Source organism: Gopherus flavomarginatus, chromosome 2 (genome assembly GCF_025201925.1).
Source record: "Gopherus flavomarginatus isolate rGopFla2 chromosome 2, rGopFla2.mat.asm, whole genome shotgun sequence".
Taxonomy (NCBI): Eukaryota; Metazoa; Chordata; order Testudines; family Testudinidae; genus Gopherus; species Gopherus flavomarginatus.
Window position 1 is genome coordinate 61024021 of NC_066618.1, and position 20873 is coordinate 61044893.

The following is a 20873-nucleotide window of genomic DNA, read 5'->3' on the forward strand; positions in this document are numbered from 1 at the left end:
AGTGTAAAGTTTTCCAGCATCTCTGGATTTGCCAAATAGCTCTGAGGATAAATCACATAATATTTGCCCTTAGAGCATATAAGAAAACTTCACTTATGCAGCCCCTCCCACGCGAGTCTCAATACAAAGAAAGTAATTTCTCTTGCCATCTTCAGCAACAATAAAAACAAATCTGTAGAATTTTACTGGGTTGCTTGCCATTTTTATTGAAATTTCATCTGTAGCAGCTAAATCTCTGTAAAGCTGCAATTTCACTACAGTTACTTTTTATTATTTGTATTAGGGCAGGTACTAGACACTATCCACATATGCAAGGATAAGCAGTCCCTGGCTTTTCCATCTTATTAGATTGGCTGCAAATATAATTTATAATAAATAAATATAGATTCCCAAATTTTTGGCTAGTGAAACTGCTTGCTTAGGCATGGTTCAGAGAAAAAAATGATGGCACTATAACTTTGCTGGTTTGCGGGGAAAGGGGGGATCCTGCTTTCAGACCCAGTATGTTCAACCACCAGAGAGTGTTAGGATTCATTTTACTAGAGCAGGGGTCGACAATCTTTCAGAAGTGGTATGCTGAGTCTTCATTTATTCACTGTAATTTAAGGTTTTGCATGCCAGTCATACATTTTAATGTTTTTAGAAGGTCTCTTTCTGTAAGTGTATAATATATAACTAAACTATTGCTGAATGTAAAGTAAATAAGGTTTTTTAAATGTTTAAGAAGCTTCCTTTAAAATTAAATTAAAATGCAGAGCCTCCCGGACGGGTGGCCAGGACCTGGGCAGTGTGAGTGCCACTGAAAAGCAGCTCGTGTGCTGCCTGCGGCACCCTGCCATAGGTTGCCTACACCTGTACTAGAGCAATGTCAACATCCATTGCCTTACTCCACAACGTACCTGTTACAGATATATGCAAGGCGGCCATGTGGACATCTAACCACACATTTGCCAAACATTATGCTATCACAGGATACCACAGCAAACACCATAGTCGACCATATGGTACTGTCTACCATTGTCCCTCATACAACTCAAAAATCCCACCAGCCATAGTGGGTATTGCTTCATATTCACCTAGAGTGGAGTGCCCACAAAAACAGCACTCAAAAGAGAAGAGAAAGTTACTCACCTTGTAGTAACTGAGGTTCTTCAAGATGTGTGTTCCTGGGGGTGCTCTACTCCCCACTCTCCTCCCCTCTACTTTGGAGTACTAGTATGATTCTCCACAATAGAGAAGGAACTGAGGAGGGTGCGGGATGCACACACTCAGGAATATTTCAACGAGACTGGAGATACCAACTGAGCACGTGTGTCCCGACCAGGCACTGCTACCGAAGATCTCTGATCAACGGCGCCGAGATGCACTGTCACCTAGAGTGGAGCACCCACACGGACACGCATCTCGAAGAACCTCAGTTACTGCAAGGTGAGTAACTTTCTCTTTCTAACTTGAATTTGTCTGCACTTTTTAGTGGTGTAATTCCATCAGCACTAGATGGGGACGTTGTACCATATCACCATGGTTAAAGCACCAAAACTTTCTAGTATAGACAGGGCCTAAAAAAGTCTATTTCTCCTCTGTCTGTGCTTAAATCTGCATATGCCAATGGGAGAATTTAAAAATCAAATTTTACAAACAGAATGACATTATTTTAACTATTTTTATTTGACTTGTCTATGTCTTGCTCCATTTTTATATAACAAACTCGTGTGTGTGTGTGTGTGTGTGTGTGTTACATTACAAGAACATGTTATTTATATAGCTAGCAAGTTCCCAGCCCAAAGAAACCCAAAGCACTTTTACAAATTATAAGCCAAATTCTGCTCTCTGTGACACTGTTAATTTATAGCAGTGGTTTACAACCTTTTTTTCATTTGCAGACCTCTAAACAATTTCAAATGGAGGTGTAGACCCCTTTGGAAATTTTAGACATAGTCTTCGGACCCACAGAGATCTGCAGACAACAGGTTGGAAACCACTGATCTATAGCAACACTGTTGTCTTCAGCTGATTTGTGCCTGGATATAATACCTGTATCAAGGATTTTTGTTTGGGTTTTTGTTTTTTGTTTTCATTTCTTGGTTTATTTTAACAGAAATTATTTCACCCCTACTCAAAGACAGATGTTTATATATTGGACTGCAACAGCTGTTTATGCATAGTAACACTACCCAATACTTCAGGACAGGATGATATGAAGAATTGCTTATCCAGTTGAAACTGCAGATGGAATTTAAGTAGCTAGAATGTAATTACGCATAGTGAAATGTAAGGAGTACACTGGGCTTAACAACTCATCTCATCAGCACAGTGTCCCCTACTGCTCTGCTAGCGGGACATTTTGTACAATAGCACTGACTCTAGGTTGAAGAATGCCACCTACACTAATATCACTTCCTACTCAATGATGGGTTTTCTCGGTGGCTTCTCATTGCAGTATTAAACAGGACCGAACCCACTAAGATCTGGGGAGGTCACAATCCAGGATAGTATGGCTGCAGGCCATAACTGACACGCACTGAGCAGACTCGGAAAAAACAGTTTAGTTTTTCCATGTAGAAACCTTGGGCCAGACACAATAGAAACCAGAACTGCGTATGTGTTGCCCAAGGTCATAGAAAAGTGATTTTTCTCCCCAGCGCTTCTGCAACATTGCTTGAACTATAATAGTGCAGAAGTAACATCTTGCTTATTGAAATGGAATTGTAAGGGGCAAACCCTTCTCTCATAAAATTCAGAGGTGAAAGCAAATGCACCTTTGTAACTGAGAGGAAGCGTTGGGCCTTTAGTGGCTGACTGAGGGTTTATTTAAAAAATGCATTCTTGCCTAGAAAAGTGTAAGTATAAGAAAGTTTAATCCATTGTACAACATTTTACTCTATTTAATCATCAAATTACAGGGCAAAAGCTACCTTTAATATTAAACATAAGATTCCAACACTGGAGTTCTATAAACTGTGTAAAACATGGTATCACTTACAGTAGTGTTAAACAAATAGGCACTCAGATACAACAGCAATTAAGGTGGTATAATTCCCTGAACAGACAAACAAACATGAAGTGGATATATTTTACAAAATTAATATAGTTTGTTTTAAAGTGAGAGGCTGATGGACAATTTAAACTGAAACTGGACTAATTTTAATTCCGTATTTTGAAAAAAGTAAAGAACTCAGTGAATGACACATGTCAATGTGTTACAGTGGAGGAGTCCTCAGTTTACTGTTTATTTCAGAATGTATAATACTAATACGGGGTACGGTGAGATGGGAAAAGATTTTTAGTTGTATTTAATTTCTCGGTGACTGTGTTTTACTTAGGGATTTATTTGTGCATTTAAATTCCATTTGACATATAGGGCGAGGAAATTTTATGACAAAGGAAGGAGCTAGGAGTCTAAAATTAGTGCACAAGCTGAACGTATCCTGGAAATGTGTATTATTATCCCTATTTGTATATTAAGTTGAACCTTCCTCTTTGTATTTTAAAATAAATTGGACCAAATTTCCAAACATGGATGCAATGGCCACCCCTGCCAAAAATTGCTCTTGTATGTACTCCTGAGTAGCTAGAGTAGGTGTGTGATCCCATGGACTGCATGTGCAAATGTGGGATTTGGGCAGGTGTCAAGTGTATTTCCTTTTCATAGCCACATTCCATCTTTGGACATTTGATTCACTACAATAAGCCATCAGACCATGGCATTTGCTTTATTGAATTACCTGATATGGCAACATGATAGAATTCAAGATCACAGGTGAACTTTCTGGTCTTGTGATGAAACTTCTCAGAAACAGAACAAAGTGTTTCTCCTTTTAAATCCTGCAATTGGGTGCAGAGGTATGCCCAGTCCATGCCATCAGTTGTTGGATCCAGGCCTAATTTTTGTTTTTGGGAACACAACATTCTTTGTATTGATGAGATGCATGTCCTAAAGACATCTAACACTTTGTATTATAAATAAAACTGGAGAGTGTTATCCAAGTTCCCATTAAAGTTAATGGCATATCTCTCCTTGACTTGCAATGACCTCAGGATTTCACCCAAGATTTATAATGAGCTTAATTCAGCACAGGAGCCTGAATAGCGTAGCCATATTAGGGGGAAACTCAAATAAGGAGTAACTGTTCATTTGCTGGATAATTAGAATGTTCACTTGCTGTACTGGCACATTGAGAGAGATGATGAGCCCCAAATATATTGCTCAATGTTTGTGTTTTGTAAAATACGCCAGTAAGTTTATTTCTTAGACAACAGTGAGAGAGACAAAATCTGCAATTCATTTTCCCTGGCAACGTAGAGAGTGGAGTCCGTGAAATCCTTAATTCTTTGAATAGTTAATAATTGTGAAAACACTTAAAGATTAAAGAGCAGAATCATAACAGCATTACTCCAGTGTTATATCAGTGTGAATTCCATTCATAAATAGAGGTCTACTTAAATTTCAGAGAACTCCCACATTTTTCATGGGTTGGGGTCACAGCATAAATAACAAATTTTGTGGATGTGTAACACGTCCATGAAATTTGTTGTTTATGCCATGATTAAGCCACAAAAACGTGTGATTTCTCAGCCACATTTCTCAGACTGGGGGCCCTGACCCAAAAGGGAGCCACAAGCCTATTAGAGGGTAGTGGCACTGCCAGCCTTACTTCTATGCTGCTGCTGGCAGCAGTGCTCCCTTCAGAGCTAGGTGCCTGCCCATCAGCCACTGATCTCCACTTTGCCTTCAGAGCTGGCAGCCAAAGGCCAGATTTCATCGGAGAAATCAAATTTCATAGTCTATGACATGATTTTCAAGGCCACAAATTTGATTGACCCTATTTATAAAGCTGGAGTAATGCTGTGGTTGAATCAGGCCCAAAGTATATGCAGTGTAAAGAGCTGGCTGTAAGTAACCATGAGCTTTAATTCATGCTAAGGAATCAGTTGCAGATCATGGCATCAGAGGAGCCCTGAGAATAAATTAGTCTATTCATTCTGTATCAACTATTATCTTCTCAATTGTTGTACAAGTCCTGTAAATCAGCACATTGATTTATACAGTGAGTCAGTGGCACTGCAAAGTTGCAACATCATCCTTTACAATGCATTGGATCTATGCCACGCGAGGAGCCTCCAACTTTAGAGTAATCCTCCACTAGCCAGCACTGTCAGCTTCAGGTTCAGTTTGTGCCAATAGAGCAGGGAAATTGCAAGACATTGATTTTTTTTTTGAGAGAGAGAGAGAACGAGAGAGAGAGAAATATATATTCTAAACTGGCCATGTGCCATTATTTCCAAATGTAAACTCCGAGTTATTCTCAATCTCCATAGCTGTTTTGTGTTTTTACAACTTCATGGTTATATTTATTTCCGTTCGTTTTTACAGGGCCTGTCTGGGATTATAGGTGCCTTACAAATTTTAAAGCCAATCAATTTAAAGTCAAACACTTAGACTCCACTTCTGTGCCTTGTTTTGTGTGAGGAGATACCTGTTCTCATGCACCTTATGGAAGTCAGCAATACACTCAATTAGATACAACTTCCAACAGCAGGGCCTGATGGCGAAATTCACCCTGGTGCACAGGTTCAGCACAAGGACTGTGCCCCTCTTTAGTTACACTTAAACCTGAGATCTTATGTGAGATTTGTGGTGCATGGGCACTGTGCTACACAGGGATGAATTATCACCTCTATAGAATTTTCCATTCCCAATAACACAATAGCCCACCAGATTGTAGTAGCCTATAATCTAAACCCTCCATACCATTGCATATGTAAAATCGATTTCACATCTTTCTTACTTTTTTCTAAAAAAGGGAACTACAGCAAGGCTGGGAGCTGGAACAATTTGTACAGTGGGGATGCTGAAAGCCACTGAACCAAACTCAATCCCTGTGTATGACAGAAACTACTTCAAGCCAGGAGGCTGCGGTAGCACCTCCAGCTCTCCTAGTTCCAGCACCAACGCAGCTAGATACAATAGTTTGTGTTGTGTATTCATAATAAATAACATCCTGGAAACATGAGGAGCCAAATCATAGTCCCAGTAAACTCAACTGCGAAATTCCCATTGACTTCAATGAGAGCGGAATTAGGTCCTATGAATTTTAATATTTTTTTAGGATAATAACCAGGCCAAATTTCATTCTGTTAAACTTCTGTATTGCCACTGAAGACTTACCTGTCTTTGTTTCTGCTTTTGTTTACTCCCTTGAAGTTAATGAAGTTGCACAGGTGTAAATGAAAGCAGAGTTCTGCCATTTGTCTATCGCTCAAATAATATATTTTTTATTTGTTAAAATCAGTAGTTTTTGTAGAATGTTATACACTTATGGATTCAAACACTGTGCTTCTTCCTTGCTGTACCTCGTTGGATTTACATTTGTACATTGTTTTTAAGAGAAGTAGTTCAAATTGAGACTGTTCGTGTTATTTGTTCAAGTTATTTATTCAGTTAAAGAAAAACTGGCTTGGCATTATTTAAATAGAGCAATTGTGCCATCCAGTGGCTCACTAGATGAACTCATATGAACTGTTTTAATGTGATCATACTGGTAGTTTCTTACTTAAGGATAGATTTAATTAACATGAATGACTATGATGTGACGAGAGTAACAGCCTGGATGTTTTCGATGTGCAAGAACCCACTCAATGCATCTTCTAAAAATAAATATTTGAGACAGAAAAATGTGAATAAGATGAATATGCCTATGGACTGTGCTGGTGCTGTCACGTGCTTGAGAAATTCCAGGCTTGAGAAATTCAATGTACTAGCCACTCTCTTCTGTATATAGACATTAATGACAGGATATACAGTAAGAGGCACCATTCCATGAGTCAATGTTTGGAGAAAGTGTGCATCATTACAAGGATGGTAGATTACTAAGTTGTGGATCATGTATTATTCAACACCAAAAACACCCAAACCAGCCCCGTTTCATAGTGCAATACATTGTGTATTGTAAGTTTGGAAATATGGAAAGTTACAGTACAAGTAAAGGGCTATATTGTTGCTGGCCCTGCAAGAGAGTTGGCAAGGTAGAAAAGGATGCAAGGAGCCTTTTCCCATCCCTCTGCACTTCTGCTTGGGCTTGTCACAGGGCTTGTACTCCCCAGGTTCAAGTACAAATGCTAAAGGGACCGGAAAGGAGTGGAAGCAAGGAAGAGCAGAGCTCCCATCGTAAGGCAAATGTTGCACCCTGTATTGCAGCTCCCACTCTGATGTGTGCTCTCCCAGAGGAATTCTGACTGAATCAGCCATATCAGCTCTTAGAACCACCACTAGCTTAGAACCACCTCCACTATCATGGAGTCACAGTTCTCTTTCTCCACACCTTCCTAACATGGACCATAACTTAATGAATCACGATATTGTCTGTACAGAATTAAATGTTTCCCTAGGAACTGGATATGTATTTTCTGTATGACAAAGGATAATAACTGCACAGTTAGTAGCTGAGAGTTTCTATGAAATCTCCTGGTAACGTTGTATGATATGGTACTCCTGAAAGGCTTGACTTGCTGTGGGTTGTCACTGTGTTTTGTAATTTTCAGTTTGATAGGAAAGAATAGTTGACCCTGTTGTAACTTTCTTCGTATAGAAACAGTGTATGTCTCTTGAGGGGAAGTGCTTTGAGCTACTCAGAATTACACCTTGGCCTAAATTTTTTTAAATGGCCAGTTACTTGTGGTGTTTGGGATTTTAGGTGTCCAATTTAAGACACCTTAAAATGGCTTTGTTTCCAGATGGTGGGAGCTCAGCCCCTTTTCCAAAATCAGGCCCCTCCAAGACATATCACTTAGGACACACAGAAAGTAAGGCATTCAAAACCACTAGTCATTTATTTTAGAATGTAGTGTGAGATGCCTGGGTCCCCCTGAAAATATCCACATCTGTAAAACAGCTTTGGTATGTGTCATTATATTATAGCACTGAGGCTGAAAAAAGCATTTTTATTATCAACCTTTATTTTCAGACACTGCCAACTTTCACGAAAAAAATCCATTGCCCTGAAACCTCATATTTGGTCTCAAGCTGAGAGTGAAATTTTTGGTACATTTAGTAACCTTACATTGGGTTATTTTTGAGTTAGTCTTTCAAGGAAAGACCAATTTTTCATGCTTAAAAAAATCAGATACTTATTTGTCCTTAGATAACTCAAAAATTGTGCAATATTTTTTTTCCTTCTATTTCATCAATTCAGATTTTTCTCAGTTCTTATTGTTTTCCTTATTGTTGAAGACCAAGACTGTTAAAAACATGTAAGCTTGGCCTGGACCTAGTTCCCACTGATAAAATGTAATGAAGAGAAGTTAAGATTGACTGGGGCCACCTGTTCTTGGTCCCCAAGAGAAATCAAATCCTGGTTAGCTTCTCAATCAAGGTTCCACTTAACTCCTCATTAATGCAATTCTGTTTGGGAGAAGGTACATTGACAACTTTAAGACTGATAAAACTTTTATAGTCTTCACTAAGAGTAGGACCCAGGGCCTCTGAAATATCACAAGAGCTGTTTAGAATTGGATCGTGGATTAACCTTTGTGAGGTCCTTTGAAAAAGGAAAGTGCTAATAGGTATTCTAATACTGCACTCCAACCACATTATTATCTGCAGCGCAAGTCTCTGCTGGGTATCCTATAAGTGTACAACAGCTAGAACCCCCAAGTGAAGCCAATGGGACTTCTGCAAGCAGATACAGAACAGAGATGAGATCTTTGGTATGAATCTGTAAGGGCTATCTTTTCAAAGTCAGGCATCTAAGCTGTTCTAACAAATGTGTGTAAATATGAAATATTGGGCCTGCATCAATGCTTGCATAAATTTTGCATGGTGCAACTTAAGTAATAATAAGCATACCTCACTCTTTTTTTATGTTTTGTACTCGTACCTACACCCACATATTTAATTTGTCATCCCATCATGAGTTTTTTGCCTTATTTAGACTGCATACTCATCACAGAGCTTTGTATTTGGCAGCAAAACTCCATGCATAGCTATGGTGCCATATATATAATTTTAAAAATTAAGTTTGATCTATTACGCAAAATGGTGAAAATGAGGGACATTTAATCAAATCATTGAGCAGCTTGTTGTTCATGGTATTTCCAGTTGAAACCTGGTTTTAGGCATAGGAAAAGACACACAGAAAAAAAAGGTTGGTTGGCACCAGACACAGCTAGGATTCTCGGCAATGAGGGTGGCATCTGTTCTGTTAAGAGGGCTTTGAAATTATTAGCAAACTTTCTCCGTTTGGTGCTGTATCTGACACAGGATATGGGGCTGATTGGAACAGAGGTAGGAGATGTAGGTGGCATTCCAGGCTTCCTTCCAGAAGACCTCAACATGACGGATTGGAAAGTCTCTGCTCTAGTTCTGTAAATATTTTTTTTTTTACTTTTGCCTTATTTTAACTTAGTGAAGATACATGGGTTGGAGTGTAAAATCCAGGACTGCTGGCAGCTGTATTCTTCTAACAATTAATTAGATTCTGACTAGAACTGGAAGGGGTGGGGGCAAGAGCATCGCTTGGTCTTTTCATCTGCTCTTAAAAGACTCCATCCTATCTCTAGAGCAAATACACATCAATCACCCACATTCCAAATTTCCTTCTGAGGATAAATTCATTAGTGTTTGGAAGGAAGTCAGGCCCAGATACTCAAAGCTATTCAGGTGCCTAATTCCCATTGAAATTAGCAGCAAAATATCTGAGAATCTGGGCTTCAGTAACAACACTAATGAGACCATATAAGTGCTAAACTAGCTAGCTGTCACAGTAGCATTTTGTTAGATAGTAATAAAAATAAGATCCTTAGATAGTAAAGATTGAAAATCACGTACCAGGGTACATAAAAGTAAACATGGCAGAGATGTAGTGTCACTCATTTTCAGGTAGGAAGAATATAATCACTTTAGTATTTAGCCAAGAAAAGACATCACTATTAGCTCTATGCTTGAAAGAAATATCGTGGATTTTAAAGGAAAGCAAGTTCCCCTTTATTTGGGTGAGTATAAAAAGTCCTAGTTTGTCTTAATTTTGTGCCCTGGCCAAGTAAATTTTAATACATATTTTGGGTATACTATAAAATATTAAACTTCACAGTCTCACACATGGGAAATATTTGAAATAACTAATTGAATGTGAGGAACGTGTTGTTATTTAGACTTGTAGCCTGGCTAATCCATACCCTACTTAAATTTCTCTAATTTATAATGTCTATTTTTACTTATCCATAAGTAATTTTCTTTGAACTGGTTTGCATATAATTTGCACCCACATTCTTGTTTAATATTTATTTAACTATTTCTTTGTGCCATGAAATTTGAAGACGTTGTTAAACCTCAACAGAATTCTGTCACACCTGCTGACAGTACACCAGTCTGTCCTGAGATGTCATTTATTATGTTAGTGCCAAATATACTATGTGCTGTACAACACAGAAAGACATTGTCCCTTCTCTGAGGAGCATAAAAAATAATATAAGAAAAGACACCATGTATGAGATAACAAACAGTAGAAGGTGAAGGGGGAAGGAAAGATGAGGATTATAAAAGTCAGATCACACTGGCACTCCATTTAGTTACATGCACATCTTGGTGTTTGAATTCAAAGGTGGCTTTTAAAGACAATACTCAGTATTTCTTATAATTGACTCACATATTGAGGGATCATTCCTTCATTGTTCATTTACAAAACCTTTTCCGTTCACCCTTAAAAGGCCCCGGGTGCTCCAACTGTGCTGACTGGGGAGTGAAGAGACATTGTCTAAAATTAAAATATAATGCCTGTGTTTGAAAAAGGGACAGCAGGGAAGTCATCAGAATTGCATTCATCTCAAGTTGTCAAGAATCAACCAAATCAAATGGGCAAAGTATGAGAAACAGTATGTAGTATTATGTGAAGCATGCTTCATTTTAGAGAAATAGTAGTTTAGATTTTAAAATAATATATATTGTTATAGTAACACATATTGAATCCTGTGGATTTAGTTAACAGTTAATTAAGCCCCCCGATTTAATTCCCCTTTAAGTCTGGACATCTTTCCATTGATTTTGATGGGAGTTGGATTGGGACCCAAATGAAGCTATGTTTTCAGAGTGAACTTGAAATGTCTTTCATACCCTCGGTCCCTATGCAACTTGCCTCTGATTTTCACCTACATCACTCCATCAACCTACCTAATCTTTTCCCCAAGCCCCATTCAATACCTGGGGCAGCCAGGCTGCAATGGTTAGAAACTAAGCTTAGTAGGCCTTGCCAACTCATAAATCACACAGAGCCATTGTTGCTCATGGGGATCAGACACTGTCTAAGGTAGCAGTGAAGATGTCCTGGTTCTCAGCATTCTCTGGTTGTCCCAACCTTGCCCCCTTTTTGCAAGGGGATAGCTGGGTTCCTGCTCACCCAGATGCTCACCAAACTACATGGGGAAATTTTCAAAAAATAAGAAATTTAGAAACTCAAGTTCCACTGGGACTTGGTAAAATTTTCAAACACATCTAAGCAATGTAGGAGCCTAAGTCCCATTCAAAGTCCCACACAGTTACTCCTGGTTAATAAAAAACGGTGAAAGATATTCAGAAGCACCTGAGCTTCTTAATCCTTTAGCTGCTTTTGAAAATCTATCTCATGGTATTTACTGAGGAGGAGTGTTAACTGGAGAAATACTATGTTAAGCACAGAAAGAAGATCTTGCTGTTTCTACTTACACATTTTTTTTGTCTTATCTCCTTTTTATTCAGAACTGAGTCAATGAAGCTGTGGGAAGCTCAATGAATCAGGGAATCTGTGAGCTTGTCTTTGCTGGAATTGTGGGAGTAGCATCTTGGGCAACTGGACTGGGAAAGAGTTAAAAAATCCTCTCTCCAAAGTCCTCTCTCTTTCCTTGGGCCATTATTAATCATGTGCACGTGGTATTAATATGTCCAAATATTGTAAATTAAAAATATTGCCTCATTATTTAATACCAAATATAGGGACAAAAATGTACAGTGGAAAATAATGAATAATAAAACAATAATCTTTTAGGCCTTAAAACTAATTAAAACTGTTCCAGATCATATTAGACATGAAGTCATAAGCCATAGCATCAGCAATCCAGTTTCCTTCATTTAAAGCTCACTCTGAAAATATACCTTCTTTTGGGTCCCTTTCTAGTTCCAATTAAGTTAAAGCGATTAGAAAAAAAATTGGGACCTGGATTTTCCCCCCCCCCCCCAAGTTCTTTTTAGTGTTTATCTAGAAATATTTCAGTCTCAGTTACTGTACCTAATGCACTCCTTGTTTCTCATTACGATAACCAGGGAGGGAGGCAACGCTACTAGACAAACAAATTTACATTAACGGTAGTCATCGAAATTCACTGTGAATGTATTATTCACAACTGACCTGACATTACTCAGCCAAAATCTCATGCTCGCTGAGCTACTTCAGGAAGTTATATATAAATATTTCTAAAACTGATTCACTTACAATTCTCTTCCTCCTATGTTGATAGCATATAGTTTGAAAGAAAAGAGGAAGGGCTAAGCGAACAAAGTACAGAGCATTAAAAACATGTGTAATCTTAAAGTAAATAACCTTTCACATGTTGGCTTGCCAGTATGATAAAGAGACAATAAAAGTTTCCAACAGACATCCCTTCTCTGACAATATTAGACCTCTTATGCTTTAGAAAATGGATTGGAGGTCTGTTTTCATACAATAAAATACTGACACACACTTCCTTATTGAATCTACATTCAGTAAACATCAATAATGTAGGTAATTAACATAACCAAGATTCAGTTTGTTTGTGCAGGGCCTAACACAATGTGGCTCTGATCATAAATCATATAACTATATAAGTAATATAAATAATAACATAGCGTGGAATACGTATAAGGTTACAACCACTGCAGAGATGTAAGCTCATTAATTCCAGAAGAGTGGGATCATGAATAGTTAATTTTAAAATAAAAAATTTCAGGTTGTGTAACTGTAGCAGAGTGCTGGTGCAAAAGTACCTAAATACCGCTGCTCAGCCAGCTCTAATCAAGATAAATAGATTGGGGCTGGTGAATCAGACATGAGGCCTGGCCTGAGGACTGGCTCCACCTGCTGGCCTTACAAGCCAGCAGCTATAAGGGCTGGGAGCCAGAAGAAAAGTCCAGCCAGGAAAAGGTCAGTCTCCTAGCTGTGGGCTGATTGCTTAGAAAGAGGGAACTAACCCTGCAAGCCTTGCATATAGCTGAACACTGGTGGTGGGAGAACTGTGTATGTGTAAATAAAGACTCTCTGCACTTTATTCAGTTCAGCCAGTGGGCCAAGGAAGAGGGGCGGGGACGAGGCAGAGAACCTGTCACCACAATACATGGTCCTGTGTCATTCAGCTCTATTATTGCCTTAGAACATCAACAAGGCTGTGTTTTCAGGCCCTCTAAAAAAGTTCCCCTGAAGCTGAGAGCTACTGTGCAGCTCAGGCGAAAGCTGATTTGGTTTTGGTTTTGCTTTGCTTCTAGGGAAGCTTGATGACATTTTTTGTTATGTGAGAGCTTTAGAGAAGTCTGCAAAGGGATGATTCATCCTACCCCCACCCTCCCTTACTGACTTGCAATGTTACTGCAACACAAAGTGCAAGCAGGGCAGAGGTGGAAGGTCTAGGGAGGGAACTGTCACATTCTCAGAAGTGAGAGCCCAGGGATGAATACTGTAAGCCCAAATTCCAGAGTTTAGGGCAGAGGCTTTACATTTTCCCTGACCTGAGTCTAACAACACAGAGCAGTGACCCTGCCAGCAGGTAGGGGATCTTGGGGGACAACTACTGCACTGGTGGGGTGCAAAATAAACTTTATTAAGAAAATGCAAAAACAGGGAAAATTCAATAGTGAGGGGTATGGGGTTTGTTAAGGTAGACAATTGGGGAGGGGTTTCTTTTAGTAACTAGTATAGGGGGTTTCAATAGTGGGGTACAATACAGTTGGTAACCAATTAACACTGAAGTATAAATGTAACAGGTAGCTAACAATTTCTATGTAAAGGGTGTGTCACAGCAGCATATAACCAACTAACAGTTATGGGTAAAATGTGTTAAATAACCAACAATTCTAGGTAAAGATGTGTCACAGTGGTGTAAATGTAAAATGTGAGGTGTGTCAGAGAGAAAAAAGGTAACCAATGGGGTTTTATGCCAGACTTCAGTAATACAATTGAGGTTTGGCAGCAGTAGGAGCAGGGTGAACACGTGGGGGAAGGGATTAAAAGAGAGAGAGAGAGAGAGAGAGAGAGAGAGACAAAGGCAGTGGTAGAGGAATAAGGTTGGAGTATGGAGGAGAGGAGCACGTGGTGGAGCAGAGACCAAAGGCAGAGGCGCTGCGGAGGGAGATTTAAACTCAGGGAGACACAGAGAGCAGACAGGCTGCAATTTTAAACAGCAGAGAGACTGCAACGAGTGACGGGGGAGCTCAGGGGGAGGCACAGGCAAGCTTGGGGGGGAGGGGTTAGGGCAGCGGGAAGACAGACTTAACCACAATTATACAGAACACAGCAAAATCTTATTTATGATCTAACTTAACCAAGACTACACAAATTAGCAAATAAAAGAACACAATGCAACAATTCTTTTTTAAAGCTAACTTACAGAGCACAATACAAACAATTCTTTAAACCTAACTTAACCACAGCTATGCAAAATGAAATTACAACTTATCTAGACTAAGAACCTGATTCTAATAGGTGCACCTTACACTATGCCGGTTCTTTGATCGGGAGGGGGAGCAGTTCCAGAGGGCAGAGTGGTGTGTGCCCAGGGTACAGCCCCCGGGGGCAGGGGTGCCTGCAGCAGTGGGGCGGCTGCAAGCTGGCGGCCCAGGATACAGTTCAGGAAGGCACCGCTTAGCAGCGGCACAGGCTTATTTTTAGCAGCAAAGGCTCTGTGAAGCAAGAAACAGATTACAGATACGGACCAAGGAGTTAGCTTGGGTCTGTCTGCTGGGGAAACAAGGCCAGCAGCTAGGAGAGGGGGAGTCTGCAAGGGGGAGTTCTTACCAATCCCCAGGACAGCAGCAAGCACAGATGCAGGAACAGCAGTAGCATCGGAGGATGGAGAGAGGACTCGATTCACTTACAATAATCAGGAGATCTCCAGGCACAAATTCATTGTTCGGGAGGGGAGTTTAAAAATAGGGTATCATAACCTAGTCCCAGATTTGGACCTTAGCGTCCAAAATATGGGGGTTAGCATGAAACCCTCCAAGCTTAGTTACCAGCTTGGACCTGGTAAAGCTGCCACCACCCAAAAAATTAGAGTGTTTTTGGGCACTCTGGTCCCCCCAAAAACCTTCCCTGGGGACCCCAAGACCCAAATTCCTTGAGTCTCACAACAAAGGGGAATAAACCATTTCCCTTCCCTTCTCCCTTCCAGGTATTCCCTCCCTGGGTTCCTGGAGAGATAAACAGAAGCAAACTCCGTGAATCTAAACAGAGGGATTCCACCCTCCCCATTTCCAGCCTTGGAAAACAGAAGTACCGAGAGCTAATCTCTCTTCAGCCCCTCACCCAGAGTGAATGCAAAGTCAGACTAGTACATCTAACACACACAGATTTCCCCCTGACTTCGTCCTCCCACCAATTCCCTGGTGAGCACAGACTCAATTCCCTGGAGTTCCCCACTAAAGAAAAACTCCAACAGGTCTTAAAAAGAAAGCTTTATGTAAAAAGAAAGAAAAATACATAAAAATGGTCTCTCTGTATTAAGGTGACAAATACAGGGTCAATTGCTTAAAAGAAATATGAATAAACAGCCTTATTCAAAAGAATACAATTCAAAACACTCCAGCAACTATACCATGTAAATACAAAAGAAAAAAAACAATAACCCCTATTGTATTATGATCTCTGTACTCACAACTTGTAAACAGAAGATTAGAAAGCAGGAAACAGAAATCCTTTCATAGCCGAGAGAGAGTCAGACAGAAGACCAGAACAAAGGACTCAGACACAAACTTCCCTCCACCCAGATTTGAAAAAGTCCTGTTTCCTGATTGGTCCTCTGGTCAGGTGTTTCAGATTACTTCTTTCCAGGTGAAAGAGACATTAACCCTTAGCTATCTGTTTATGACACAGGGGTACGCTCAAAAACAAACAAGAGTGGGGAGAGGGCCCCCCAAAGACCCCTAGCTGATCAGACCAGGTGGCAAAGCAAGGACCTTCTCCAAGGTCTGATCAGAAAATGTCCGGCTTTAAAGGCAAACTCAGGCAGTTTCCCACCAGTACTTTTGATTGGCTCCTCTTGATACAGTGGAGGAGAGAAGGCAGGGAAAGGCTGCAGGTAAGCATAGGCATGCCTGGGCATGTTCTGAGCCACAGGTATGACTCATATGCTTAATTAGTTGGCCACTTCAGGTCTTGCATTTCTGGGCAGCGCCCCCCACACCAAGCCCCGGTCTGAACAAAGGAGCCAAACAAAGAAGCAAGAAGCCCCCTCCCTAGGCAGAGCAATGGCTTCAGTTAGTCTGTACAAGCCATTCCTATGAATAGGGCTGTGACGTTAGTTAGCACAATGGCCGGGAGGGGCAGCCACACAGGACAAACAGAAAGGAGAGGAGAAAAAGGAATGCAGCAGGGGGACAGCTGTAACAGACAAGCAGATAATGTCAGTTTCTCCCTAAAAAGTAAGAATTCTTGGATGAAGCTGTGGAGCTGTATCCTGTCAAACTGCATGTGAGAACATACAGATGACTGCACTGAGTGCACTTACTTTAACCCCTTGGAGCCTGAATTCTTGTACAAAAAAATCAAGAATGGGAGGGGAGAGAAATCTAGTGGCAGCTGAAGGAAGGTTCAGAAAGGACACAGGGTGTTAAGATAGTGAGAAGGGGAGGAATGCCAGAGCAGTGAGGAGTGGCCTGGAAGAGGAAAGCAAGGTAAGGAGCCATGTGACTGGCAGAGGAAGCTTATGAGCAGACAAGCAGCAGCAGAAGGGAATTCTGGTAGGTGGAGGTAGGACAGATTGGCAGCAAACCACGAGCTGCTGGGAACATGAGCAACAAGGTAGCTGTGTGTGCCAGGCAGCCAGTTGGGAAGCGCTGCCTGGGACAGCAGGCTCTGCGGAGAGAGGGCTGCAATATATATGGCATCATCACAGCATGTAAGTGTGTATAAAAGCGTAGCCCTGTGTGGCAGCCATAACTTTTATATTCGTAAATTCTCAGCCACAATATTGTGTTAAACTAGTTTGTTCCTCTAAATTGCTCCATCCTCGAGATTTTGAGTGAGCATCAATAGTGTTTTTTTCATTGCCTTGATAAGTACAACACTGCCAATGAAGGACCGCAGCCACCGTAGCCGTTCTGATGAGAAATGATCACCAGAACAGCAGGGCAAGCCTTGCAGAAGTTCACATAACACTAAGGTGAATGGAAAAGCTTCTGTATGAACATTTTAAAAACAAAGCACCAGTCAAATCAGATTTTAAAAGTAATTTTGAATTCCTTCAGGGAAGTGGAGCTTGACACACCTGGCAATCTTTTTTTAATGTTTACGTTTTCTTGAGCACAAATTGCTACCCTTCATTTGCCTTTGGAGGCCTGATTCTCTGAAACCTATGAACACATGTGCATGAACATGCTTCCTTGCAGTTGATAGATGGACCTTATACATGCAGAAATGGATTTGTTTTATTCATGCAAAGCATCGCCTATGAAGGTAGGTGTTTGTGCGAACAATGTGCATCTGCATTAGATGGAAGCCAAGGTTAGACCCACTAATAATCAGGTTTCTTGTGTCCTAGAAGAGTTTATGCAACATTATGTGAGCTGAATCCCTGCTAATCTTTCCCAAAATACCATCTTGGAGTTGAAAATTTATGATGACTTTATTGGTTATTCATTCATTCTATATCCAGGCTCACTTACTTTCGTTCCAAAAACTAAAGCAGAGGTTTTTGTAGGCAGTTTACTGGCTGGCTTTGGGAATTGGTAATGCTAGATGGAACTCTACCCATCTGAGCCCCAGTCTTGCTCCTCCTGATGTCAACTGGAGTGTTGTTAACGTATATTATTCATTTGTATTACAATAGCACCTACAGGCCCCAACTGAGATCAGGCCCCATTGTGTGAGGCACTATATATATACCCATAAATGCTTATACCTTAAATAGACATATTGACAGAGAGTGGGCTAAAGGATGTATTATTATCTCCATTTTACAGGTAGGAAACTAAGGCACTGAGAAATGGAGTGACTTGCCCAATGTGACAAGGAGTTCCTAGAGCAGGAGTTAGTACCAGGTTACCAGTATGAGGCCAGCTCAGATTGGCAGTAACCAAATAAATTCTTATGTACCAGTTTCAGTGATGTGAGCTCAGCTAGTGGTTTCAATCCAGCTCCCAGGTGGCCAGAGCACATCTTTAATTTGGTATTTCCTGACTTTTGAGTGAGTAATTTTAGAAGTTTGAAGTTCTCTTAAGAAATTACAGGGGGGGAATATCCTTCATTACGAGCTTTAAAACAATACAAAACCCATTTGCTAGACAGCAATAGACAAAATGTACAAAGCATGCACTCCTTTAGAAAATGTGCACTCAAAGACATTAAGAACCAGATTTAAAAAAAAAAATCTTCAGTACTCAGCAGCTCCCATGAAGTGCTGAACACACGTTTGAAAATCTATTTCAATTTGATGCCAAAGGGTATGTCTACATTGCAGTTAGCGGGATGATTGCAGTCTGGCTAGGAATACTTTTAATCTAGCTATCTCAAGGGCTGAGAGCAGTGAAAACATAGAACCCCGGGCTTCTGTGCAGGCTAGCTGCTTGAGTACGTTCCCAGGTGGGCTGTATAGCTTGTGCTGAAGCCCACACTGCTATGGTTTCATTGCTCCTGGTACCCAAGTTAGCTAGAATAGGAGAGCTCAGATATGTCTAAGTATGCCACCGTCACAGCTTCAATTGCACTGTAGACATACCCTAATTGGGAACAGGGCTCTTCATCCTGAGTCTGTGCCTTATTGAATAAGGCACTGGTTCACGCTGAGCCCTGCCTTACTCAGTGTGCAGCTGATGAATGAATGAGTCAAAGTTCAGAAAATGATTTTTAAAGAATTCAGATTCCATAATGGTTCATGCTCACTGCAGCCCTCCTGCCATTAGACTAGTAGGAGATCACTATGCCTTTATCGTTATTGTAAACATTAATGCAAATGTGGAGCAGAGCAGAATTGTTAAATCTCCATAATTGGGACAAGTTGAAATGGATTTTAACTAAAACACTGGAAAGAGCATCTCTGAACAAGAAACAGTTTCCAGACCAAGTGTCAGCTTTCTATTATACCTCAGTCCCTTGCGGAACAGCTCAAGCTACCATCCAAAAACGTTTATAATGACGAACGTGGGGGGTTTATCCTGGGTGTTTGCAAATGGGCTGACTCTCTGCTCGACTTTCCAAAACCCATTGACCCCAGAAAGGGCCCAGGCTTTGACATGCTTAGCCTAAAGTATCAGCTATTAGAAGCACCTGCAAAGGGAGGCTTTAGGATTAGAGCCTTAGACTCCAATAGGCCACGATGAATTAGGATGTAATTATAGGGTTGACCATAAGGCACAAGGAGTCAGAAATTTCATTCTGATCCCCCAACCTGGACTAATTTGCTTTTTTGGCCCTGAGCAAGTCATTTAATCTCTCTTTCTCTCTATAAAATGGAGTGATAATAGCTCTTTCTTGAGGGTGTTGCAAGGAGTAATGAGTCTGTTTGTAAATCACCCTAACAATATAAAACACCTTATCATTTTAATAATTATGAGGCTATAAAGCCAGCAACATAATAATATAAACCCCAAGAATTAAGTTTGAATAATGGTGCCATCACCGGAATCCAACATTGAAATTACAGATCCAACATTCCAAACGTTCCTGTTTTCAGTTTATATAAGACATGGATCGAAATGTTCAAAAATATTCTTCTGTCTTGGCCTTGTGGGTTCATCTGAAACATATCCCAAGTGGCATTCAGACACAGAGAAAGTACTTGTTTTGATTAATTAAATCTGATCATTCACAGGTGTGATGTTGTACCCACGAATTATATTTTTTAAAAACATGAGCTGTCTATTGGATAATGGAGTGGAAAGTGTGTGTATAAAATTTGTGATAGCACCAACCTGGGAGCGGTTGCTAACACTTTAGAGGATAGGATTAAAATTCAAAACAGCCTTGACAAATTACAGAATTTCATCTTGTTGATTTCAGACCAATTCTTTAATGATTAGTGCAAAGTACTACACTTAGGAAGGAAAAATCAAATGCACAGCTATAAAATGGGAAATAACCAAGTAGGTGGTAGTAGTGATGTAAAGGATATAGGGTTATGGTGGATCACAAACTGGATATGAATCAATGTGATCTGTTGCAAAAAAGGCTAATATGATTCTGGACTATATTACTGTAAGTGTCATATGTAAAACATCGGGGGTAATTTTGCCACTCTGCTTGGAACTGGTGAGGCCTCAGCTTGTGCTCTGTGTCCAGTTTTCGGTGGCACACTTTAACAAAGATGTGAGAAATTGGAGAGTCCACAGAAGAGCAATAAAAATGATAAATGGTTTAGAAGACCTGACCTGTGAGGAAGGGTTAAAAAATTGGGTAAGTTTAGTCTTGAGAAAAGAAGACTGAGCAGACCTGATAACATTCTTCCAGTATGTTAAGTGCTATTATAAAGAAGACTGTGATCAATTGCTCCCCATGTTCACTGAAGATAGGGCAAAAAGTAATGGGCTTAATCTGAAGCAAAGCAGATTTAGGTTAGATCTTAGGGAAAAAATTAATTATAAGGGTAGTTACTTTCTAGAATAGGCTTCCAACGAGAGGTTGTGGAATCCCTGTCATCGGGGGTTTTTAAGAACAGGTTGGATA

The 20873-nt window shown here is 40.2% G+C and overlaps 1 protein-coding gene across 2 annotated transcripts in view; it reads left to right on the top strand.

Moving 5' to 3' along the window:
• The window catches only part of LOC127044110 (ATP-binding cassette sub-family B member 5-like), a 248281-nt gene that overhangs the window by 15300 nt on the left and 212108 nt on the right, over positions 1–20873 (top strand). The window lies entirely within an intron of this gene.